At 42.5% G+C, this 10,764-nt stretch overlaps 1 protein-coding gene across 2 annotated transcripts in view; it reads right to left on the bottom strand.

Moving 5' to 3' along the window:
* Nucleotides 1-1,517, bottom strand: part of LOC125484095 (cystatin-like) — an 85,755-nt gene extending 84,238 nt beyond the window's left edge. Inside the window, exon 1 of one of the 2 annotated variants that reach the window (XM_048601428.1) lies at nucleotides 1,409-1,517. The gene's annotated coding sequence lies outside the window, so the exon portion shown is untranslated. The remainder of the gene's footprint in view (nucleotides 1-1,408) is intronic. The other variant, XM_048601429.1, reaches the window with a different exon arrangement.
* Between the last annotated feature and the right edge of the window lie 9,247 nt (nucleotides 1,518-10,764).

Genomic DNA, 10,764 nt, shown 5'->3' on the forward strand with positions numbered 1-10,764 from the left:
TCCCACCTATCCCCACCTCCCACCTCAAGCCCCACCCCCATCTCCTACCTACTAACCTCATCCCGCTCCCTTGACCTGTCTGTCCTCCCTGGACTGACCTATCTCCTCCCTACCTCCCCACCTACACTCACCTTTACTGGCTCCAACCCCGCCTCTTTGACCTGTCTGTTTCCTCTCCACCTATCTTCTCCTCTATCCATCTTCTACCCACCTCCCCCTCTCTCCCTATTTATTTCAGTATCCCCTTCCCCTCCCCCATTTCTGAAGAAGGGTCAAGGCCTGAAATGTCAGCTTTCCTGCTCCTCTGATGCTGCTTGGCCTGCTGTGTTCATCCAGCTCTACACCTTGTTATCTCAGATTCTCCAGCATCTGCAGTTACTACTATCTCAGATAGAACAGTTGTCAGGGGATAGGATTTTTGGTGAGTACCAAAGGCAACAGCATTAATCTTCTTAATATTTAGTGTTTGACAGCAGTGACTTCACTTCAGAAATACTTCACTAGCTGAGGTCATGAAAAATGCTCTATTTACGCAACTCCCTTTCTCCTTTCCATTCAGAAAAGATTTACGAGGATGTTGCCGGGACTGGACGGTTTCAGTTACAGGCAGAAGCTGAATAGGCTGGGGCCATTTTCTCTGGAGTGTTGGAGGCTGACAGGAGACCTTATAGAGGTTTATAAAATCATGAGGGACATGGATAGGATGAACAGCCAAGGTCTTTTGCCTGGTGTAGGGGAGTCCAAAACTGGAGGGCATAGGTTTAAGGTGAGGGGGGAAAGATTTAAGAAGGACATAAGGGGCAACTTTTTCACGCAGTGGGTGCTGCATGTATGGAATGAGCTGCCAGAGGAAGTGGTGAACACTGGTACAATTACATTTAAAAGGCATCTGCATGGGTATATGAATTGGAAGGGTTTAGAGGGATATGGGCCAAATTCTGGCAAATGACACTGGATTAATTTAGGATATCTGGTCGGCATGGATGAGTTGGACTGAAGGGTCTATTTCCATGCTGTATAACTCTAATGACTCTATTTTCAACATAACCAAGGAGGATCATTTAAGCTGATATAATTGGACATGCAAATTTTAGGAGATGGATGGGCTTTGCTTGTGGACATTGAAGCTTCCCTCCGCCTAATATCACAAGGCAAGTACAAAAGTAATGCAATCTATTCATTTCGGCCTCATTCTGGCCTTGAATCCCTCCATTGGCTTCTCCTGATAGGAAAGCTACAACTGCTGTCACAGCACTGATTAAAATAGCAGTCACACCCTACTACATTACTGAAACCTGACCACACATTTAAAGAAGGATTGCGCTAATAATTGCTAATGACAAACTGTTGGAATACTGAAAGATATCGTGGAATATATAACTACAAGCCTTTGTTACAATAAACCCACCTTTATCCAGTGGTAGCTCCTATTTACATTTGAATTCCAAATGGTACTCGTGGTTTGAGCAGGATTGCTTTACTGATCAGTCGATGGGCAGATTTGTTGCTTCTGTTAAGGAAATTCTAAGAGGATGTTGCCTTTTATTTCACAAAGCAACAACTCGGGTCATGTGCAGTTTTGGGTCATGTGACTTTTGCAGGAAAGTTTTGGTTAGTGATTAGGAGTGAGCAGTTGCCAACGACAAACCTGCAACGATAATCCTTTAATGTTTAGAGTACAAACACAAATCTCATTGATTCAGCTGTGAAGTATGCAATTGTTGTCGGAAATAGTATAATGACAACAGCTTAAAGCAATATTTGCAAACCTGGCCCAGGACGTTCGGGGCCTGGATTTTCCCGCTGGCTTTGGGACCCTGAGGTCAGAGTGGAATAGTGATCCCAAGCCTACACTTACTGGAAATGGGACCAACTCAGCAATTTTACCAAAGGCTTTGGCTGCCTCCTGGCTTGCTGTCCAATTAAAGAGGGCAAGAAGAGGAACGACATTGCTGGTCCAACCACATGAAGGCAGCTAAGAAGTTTCAACAGCCCTGCCAGTAGAGTGCCACAAGAGGTCTGATGACGCATGGTCTAGGTCAGTGAATGTATTTTCACATGATGTCTCCTTCCCACCATACCACTGACCTTTCTTGCTGCTTGACATTCACCTTCCCATCGTTCACCCAGCACCAGTCACTGACCTCAGAACTTAGCATAAAAAACGTTACTCCACCTCACCCTTGCACACATTCTGACACTGCCAACCTCACACACAGTTCCTAGTGGTTACACCAGCTTGGGCAGGCACATCACCGTAACAGGGTGTAACACATTAACTGACATTCTCTCTTGCAGTTCAGGGAGATGCACAATGGAAAGGAGCAGGTTAGAACCAGTGAGGGGCAAGGATGCTGTATCTCTTAAGCCATACAGTTGGAGTCATAGAGACACAGAAACAGATCCTTCACTCCGACCAATCCATGCTGACCGTAATTCCAAATTAAACTAGTTCTACTTGCCTGTGCTTGGCCCATATCCCTCCAAACATTTCTTATTCATGCACTTATACAAATGTCTTTTAAATGTTATAATTGTACCCACATCCACCACTTGCTCAGGAAATTCATTCCACACATGTACCATCCTCATGTCATTTTTAAATCTTTCTCCTCTCACCTTAAAAATATACCCCCTAGTCTTGAAATCCCCCACCATAGGACAGGGCACCTCCCCTCTTTGTAGCCTCTATTCCATCTTCCTGTCATACTGCTGAGCCAGAGGCACCAGAACTGCAGCTACAGTCTTAGCGTGGTCAGATCACTAAATCCTCTGCCTTTCCAATGCAAATGCAGTAATACTCCTTGCCAAATCCAGGAATTCACCACACCACCTGCAAAAACTCTCCAGTATGCACCCAAACAACTTACAATGAGAACTAATCAGAATTGCCTTAGCTGCAAATTAGGTGCTTTGCCCTTTAGATAACATGATTGCTGGAGCCCCTCTTGCAGCTGAAAATAAGTTAGAAAAATAGAAAATAGTAACAGCCATTTGGCCCATTGAGCCCGCTCCATCATTGAATATAACCACAGCTGATCATCCTACTCAGCACCCTGTTCCCTGTTTTGCCCCCATACCCTTTGATCCCTTAGCCCTAAGAAATATATCTATCGCCTTCTTGAAAATATTCAAAGTTTTGGCCTCAATTGCTTTTTGGGGCAAAGTATTCCACAGGCTCACCAATCTCTGGGTGAAGAAATCTCTTCTCATCTCCAGCCTAAATCGCCTGCCCACATCCTTAGACTGTGACACCTGGTTCAGAACTCCTCACTCATCAGGAATATCCTTTCTGTGTTTAGTCCTGCTAGAATTTTTTAGGTTCCTATAAGAACTCCCTCATTCTTCTAAATTCCAGTGAATATGATCTTAACCGATTCATTAGTCCTACCAGCCCAGGTATCAGTCTGGTAAACCTTTGCTGCACTCCCTCCATAGCCAGAACATCCTTCCTCAGATAGGAAGGTAGGTGATGAGGGGGTGTAGGTATTTAGGGTAGGTGATGGCCTAGTGGTATTATCATTAGACTGTTAATCCTGAGAACCAAGTAATATTCTGGGGACCCAGATTCGAATCCCACCATGGCAGATGATGGAATTTGAATTCAATTATAATCTGGAAATAAGAGTATAATGATGACCATGAATCAATAGTCTGGAAAAACCCCTCTCGCTCACTGCTGTCCTCACCTGGTTTGGCCTACGTGTGATTCCAGACCCAGAACAATGTGGTTGACTCTTAGCTGCCCTCTGGGCAATTAGGAATAGGCAATAAATGCTGGCCCAGCCAGTAATGCTCATATCCTGTGGATGAATTAACAAAAACTAAGGAGACCAATAGTGCACACAATACTCCAGGCATAGTCTTGCCGAGGCCTTATAACTTTGGCAAACCACACATCCTTCTTTGGTGAGTGACAAGCAAATTTGTTAAATGGTCCTGTGCAGTCAAAACTTGAAAGTCAGATGTCACATTGGACAATAGGGCTGAGAGATGTCACGATAAAAGAATTCAGCTGCTTCCAGTATACAGAGAAGTTACCCACAAGTGCAACTTCTCAAAGCGGGAAGGTTTAATATCAGTGGAAGTCAAGCAATCCCAATCACAATGCAGACTGCAGTTAGTTTCAGAAGGTGAGATGGGTGGGTGCTGACAATTTCAATAATAAGTGGGATGGGAACAACTATCTGGAAGCACTACAAGCATTAGTCTGTGGGTACAGGTTCTCAAATCCTGTATAAAGCACTTACTAAATGAAATTCTTAGAAAGATCCAGTAAGAAGCAGAACTACGCATGTGCTGCTAGAACTTGATTCCTTAATTCTTTTCCAAACTCCCTGTTCTGGTATATGTGTGTGGTAGCCTTAAGTGAACAAAATGCAATTTTCAATACATTATATCTATCCCTTTCTTCATAACTGAGAAGCACAGGTGTTTCATTGGTTTGTTTCCAAAAGTATAAACAATAAATTTAAACAATAAAAATATTTTTTGACAGATTTATTGGTGCACTCAGTCACATAAAATGAGATGGAAGGTTTGTTTTCAGTCAGTGAACAAATAACATAATCACATCAGTTTGTTGGATGCTTCCTCTTACTTAGTGTCATAGAGCCATAGGGATGTACAGCACGTAAACAGACTCTTCGGTCCAATTCGTCCATGCTGACCAGATATCCTAGATAAATCTAGTCCCATTTGCCAGCATTTGGCCCATATCCCTCTAAACCCTTCCTATATATTCCCATCCAGATGCCTTTTCAATGTTGTAATTGTACCAGCCTCCACCACTTCCTATGGCAGCTCATTCCATACAAGCTCCACCCTCAGCATGAAAAAGTTGCCGCTTAGGTGCCTTTTAAATTTTTCCCCTCTCAACTTAAACCTAAACTCTCTAGTTTTGACTCCCCCACTCCAGGAAAAGGCTTTGTCTATTTACCCTATCCCTGCCCCTCAGCGTAACATCGCGTTATAAAAAATTGCGTAATGCAGCTTATGGGAAAAGCAGGGTTAGGGGCACAAAGGACACATAACAATTATATTTTTCAAAATTCTTCCTCATCTGTGTGGCTTCGTTCTTATAGCTGCAGTCATAATGACAGTTTTTCAGATAGGTGATGCTGCAAAGAGACAATACATTTATGAATCTGACCTTGTACTTGCAATGAAGTGACAATTGCACTTTAAATAGAGTTCTGCCACTGGAAATCCCAGCAATGTCAGTATTGCATGCTAGTGCGAGCATGATCCAAAAGAGGTGAATAGTGCAAAATTGTGTGAGATAGAGCTCACAGTCAGCAACCCTCCTTGAAACTCCCCCAAAATTGATACATTGGCAATTTCCTGGTAAAATTCCTTCCCCCATTTAAATGCTGATCTGATCTGACATTCCATTGACACAGACTTCTGGATAGATTTGCAGATAAGTGAAGCAGAGGAATCTGACCTTTCTATACAATGCTGATGCATTTAATGTGTTCATCATAAACTCTTCAAAGTAAGGCTTCACGTATTTTCCTAATAAGATGGTTGTTCTCTGCGTGATATTATATTTGAGGTTTATGACATTTAATCTTTACTCAATGGAACCGTGTTGTAGCCAACACAAGGTCACGTTTTACAAATACTGTTCCCCTATTCATCAATCGCGTTGTAGCCAATTTGCGTTTCCAGAACACATATCATAGGAGAACCCCCTGTATAAGGTCACCCCTCAGCCTTTTTCGCTCCAGGGAAAATAACCCCAACATATATAGCCGCTCCCCAAAACTTAAATCCTCCAATCCTGGCATCATCTTTGTACTTTTTCTGAATCCTTTGTACTTGTAGGATATTGTCTGATATAAAATGTGGTTGTATGTTCTTCATCTGAGATGTCAATGTTGAAATCAGATTCAATGCTAATGAATGGTGTTTTCAGTGCTGTGAAGAATTATACATTTTGTGTGATCATTTGCGAATGGGGCTTAGCGGTGATCATTGATCCCTTTGTGCTGGTCGCAACAAATGGATGACATCATAAGGGGTTCCCTACATTTGAGTAATGACCACTACATTTCACTGGCACTGTATCCACTGCCTTTCTCAAGGTAGTTGCAAATTTCATTTGTTGTTTTGCATTTACTCTTATTCTATCCTTCTGTTCTCCATCACAGCTCTGTACATTCATATAGCTTCACAGGGTAATTCAGGAAGACGTCTGAACGTAGGATGTGCAAAGATGCGTGTAACTGGAAGCATTCCAGAATCAACCAAGAAATCATTCTCTAATTGCAAAGAAAGCATCACAACTCTTTCTCTCACGTATCCACATGTAGCACTTTTCTCTAGTCACTCATACATCTCTCAGCTTATCCATTAGCTCTTCGCTAATAGCGTGTGGCTTTCAATGAGTAAAACCGAGGTGGTCTGTGATTTATGGAATTCACTTCTATTGAATGGATAATAAAAACAGAAAGTGCTGGAGAAACTCAGTAAATATGGTAGCATCAGTGGCGATAGAAACAGTGTTGATATTTTGGATCTGATGACTCTTCTTTGGAACTTCACTTCTCAATGTTTGAGGGGCATCAAGTGAAGCGCAAATCTGATTAATCTTTGAGATAACTGCTTAACTAGTAATCTGTTGTAGTCATCAGCGGCAGTAAGTAGACATTTACCTATATACAAATCTGCAAAATCAAAGCTCGCCTCAATCCGTTCTCACAATACTATGGCTTTAAGAGGTGTATTTTGTCCTGGATTTCTATTGAGAGAGGTTTTAAGACAGAAGTACCAAGCTGTCTACTCAGAGCCAATAAACAGCTTGTGGGGCCTTGGTTCTTTTTTAAAGTTGGAACAATTTAAGCAGCCTGAGATGGTGGGTTCAAGTTCCCTTAGAACCAGGATTTTTAGTTTTAGTTTTCAGTAGCAGTTGCTGGGGTCTAGAAGCTAAGTGGAAGCAGCAGTACATCTCTCCCTGCTACTCTATCTCAGAGTTTTCTCATGATGTTATCCTCCTGTTGCTGCAGTTGCATGTGAGGCAATCCATTTTACTGAATTTGCCTTTGTCAAGGGTGTTTTTATGGGATTTTATTACATTAGAACAGTTAATTAGTAGTGGTTGATAATCTATTATTCTGTTAAGTTTTCCAACAGAGTTAAAATATTCCAAGTTCTTTGTTCTTTTGTTGTATTTTAACTAAGTGTATAAATAAAGTGTGTTTTGCTTCAAATGTGGTGGTTTCACCAATCAAATTGCATCCAAAATGCAACGCCTGGCACTTTAAAATGCTAAGGTCTAGGCTATCTTCTTAATATATTTTGAGGGAGTTTGGTCTGGTCCATACACCATAGTCCTGGAGGTCATTCAAACATTGTGAACTACCCACAAAGATGTAATCATGTTGGTAGCCTGACATGGTATCACTGAATACTTTTCATCTGTAAATTGTAGTCATTACCTGGGAATCATTAATTTTCCCTAAGGAATTGTTTGGTTTTGACAATTGCTGCATTGGCAATCCATTTTCTCAATGATTGTGGAACAACAATACAGCTGTTGCGTAACGTGAAATCAGATGTTTATTACAGCGAGCATTTCAAACATTGTGACAACTTTGTAGTGTGTGAAAGATTTTGTTTTATTCATTCAAGGGACGTGGTCGCCGCTGGCTCGTCCAGCCTTTATTGCCCTTCCCTAATTGCTCAGGGGACAGTTAAGAGTCAACCATTGCTGGGGTCTGGAGTCACATGTAGGCCACACCAGGGAAGGGCTGCAGATTCCTTCCCTAAAGGATATTAGTGAACCAGATGGCTTTATCCAACAATTGGCAATGTTTTCATGGTCATCAATAAACTCTTAATTCCAGATTTTTATTGAATTCAAATTCCACCACTTGCCACGGCAGGATTTGAACCCAGGTTTCCAGATCATTAACTGGGTCCCTGGATGAATAGTCTAGTGATAATAAACTAGGTCATAGATAATAGCAATAGAGACAAGATGAGGCCATCGCCTCCCTTTAACCCTCTCTTGATCACCTTTTCAGTTTTGTGGTTCCATAGCTTTCATGAATAGTTGCTATGTCTCTTTTGTTTTGTTGCCATTTTGATGTCAGGTAGTTTTAGTGACTTTGGCATCTCATTCAGGTTTAAGTAATCAAGATTTCATTCAGCAACCTTTTCTTCAGTCTAATCTGTTAGCAGACATATGTTATAAAAGGTAGACTTGCCTGAATGATACTCAAATGGATCTCATGGTCTTGCATTTTGAGTATCCAACACTCTATGAGATTGGCTGATTTGCAAAGCAGATTGCTGAAAGTATGAGATACCCTAGGCAATTGAGAGAGCTTCTCTCTCTTGTTGGTGAATAACATTGCTCTATAGGTGTTAGTGATCTGTTTGCTATCACAATGATTGATGGGTTACCTGCCTTATTTATCCATGCAATGACTGTATCTTAGCAACTGGGCTTGCATCCATGGCCAGCTGGGTGGTTTTCTCAGCACAGAAATAGGCATCTGTGCAACTTGCTGAAAACCGCTGTTTGATCTGTTTGGTGTGACTTACTCCACTCTTACTTGGCGATTTCTTTCAGCAGATCGTGGAAGAGGGCAGACAACGTAACGAAGTCAGGAATGAAGCAACTGCAGTAGGTGATGAATCCTAGCAGGCGGCAGACTTCCTGCATGTTTGTAGGATCCACAGCATTTGCAATGGCTACAGTCTTCCGTGAATCAGGCGGTATTCCTTCACCTCTGTGGAGTTCCATTCTGCTTTAAATGAACAAACACATCTTTGTCCAAGGTGAGAGTTCCTTCTCTAAGGCATTGTGAGCATGTCTCAACATCATTTTCAGAGCGAGCAAAGATGATGATTTCATCACTAATATTCAGTAGGCCTGCAAGTCCTTGCAGCGCAGATTCAATCATGCCCATGGGCTGTAGAGTTGAGTTCAATATTGAGCCTGTTGTATCAAAAAATCTGAGAATACAGTAAAATACCTTGAAAGTTCAGCAAGCTCCATTTGATACCATTAATATCCAGTTTAATATAGATTTTAGCGCCATCTACTTTCTCTATTATTTCATTGTTTGCCCATGTTAAGTGTCCTTCTTGTTGCATGGCTTGGTTTGATGACTGCATATCAATGCAAATTTGGATTTGACAACTTATATGGGTGAGACCTGAAGGGTATGCTCATGCCCAACTTTCATAATAATGTTAAGGTCAAGTAGGCATTAACAGTTCTTCTCTTACTGCTTTCTGACATAGAATCGCACAATTATTATTCTACAGAAGGAGGCCATTCGGCCTATTGTGCCTACACCAGCTCTATTATCTAGTGTCAAATTCCTGCTTTCCCCTATATCGCTACACACCAGCTATCCAAACAACAATCCAAAATCTTGTTGAATGCCTCAGTTGAACCTGCCTCTAACACATGAAAAAGCATTTTTAACAGTTGAAGTGCAACATGATGGTCTACATGCACAGTGTCTACATAGATACAAACATGCAGTGGTTAACACTGCTGCCTCACAGCACCACGGACCCATGTTTGATTCCAGCCTTGGGTGACTGTCTATGTGGAGTCTGCATGGTTTCCTCCAGGTGCTCTGGTTTTCTCCCGCAGTCCAAAGATGCGCAGGTTACGTAAATTGGCCATGCTAAATTGCCCATAGTGTCCAGGGATGTGCAGGCTCAGTGGATTAGCCATGGAAAATGCAGGATTACAGGCATAGGGCAGAGGGCTATGTTTGGGTGGGATGCTCTTTGAAGGGTCAGTGCAGACTCAATGAGCCAATGACCTCTTTCTATACTGTTGGGATTCTATGCAGCTCTCCGTTTGCCAGTGAAGCAGCAATTGAGAATGCAATTGGACTGTGCAGCATTTTTGACTGCAATCAGATGCAGATCGATTGCACTTGAATGGTAGAGAAGTAAAGGCCTTTTTTCCTTTGAAAAGAATAGAAGATCCTTTATTGTCACGTGTACTCCAGCACAGAAGTACAGGAATACAGCGAAAAGTTTTTACAATGGCTGCCTCTAATGGCGCCACCTTAGGTACAAGTACTTAGTTACATATCTTGGATACAAAGAGGAATAAAACAAAAAGTAGTAGCATTAATTACGGTGTCCAAAATAATAAGTTAGAAATAAGATAGTTATAACATAGTTAAAGGATTGACATTATAGTGCAGTAAACAGTTTCAAATAGCAGCAGTTCAGCACGTGGTCTGACCAAATGCACCAGGTGCCAGTCCAACAACTGTCCCACTCCGCTTCAGCCTCCAGTCCGCTCCTCACTGGCACTCAGCTGCGACAAGATATGTTGTGCTTCCACTCACGCTGCTCTTGGGCTCGTTCCCATTGCGATGCTCCAGGTTCATATCCCTCGCACTGCTCCAGGTCTCGTTCCCATTGCAATGCTCCAGGTCTCGTTCCTCTCACACTGCACCATGTTTCATTCCCTTCGCATTGCTCCTGGTCTCATTCCCCTTGTGCTGCACCAGGTCTCATTCCCCTCACACTGCACCACGTCTCATTCCCTTCATGCTGCTCCTGGTCTCATTCCCCTCACGCTGCATCAGGTCTCATTCCCCTCACACTGCACCATGTCTCATTCCCTTCTCATTGCTCCTGGTCTCATACCCCTCACGCTGCATCAGGTCTCATTCCCCTCACACTGCACCATGTCTCATTCCCTTCGCACTGCTCCTGGTCTCATTCCCCTCACGCTGCACCAGGTCTCATTCCCCTCACACTGCACCAGGTCTC

This window comes from Rhincodon typus, chromosome 9, assembly GCF_021869965.1.
Source record: "Rhincodon typus isolate 14 chromosome 9, sRhiTyp1.1, whole genome shotgun sequence".
In the NCBI taxonomy this organism is placed as follows: Eukaryota; Metazoa; Chordata; class Chondrichthyes; order Orectolobiformes; family Rhincodontidae; genus Rhincodon; species Rhincodon typus.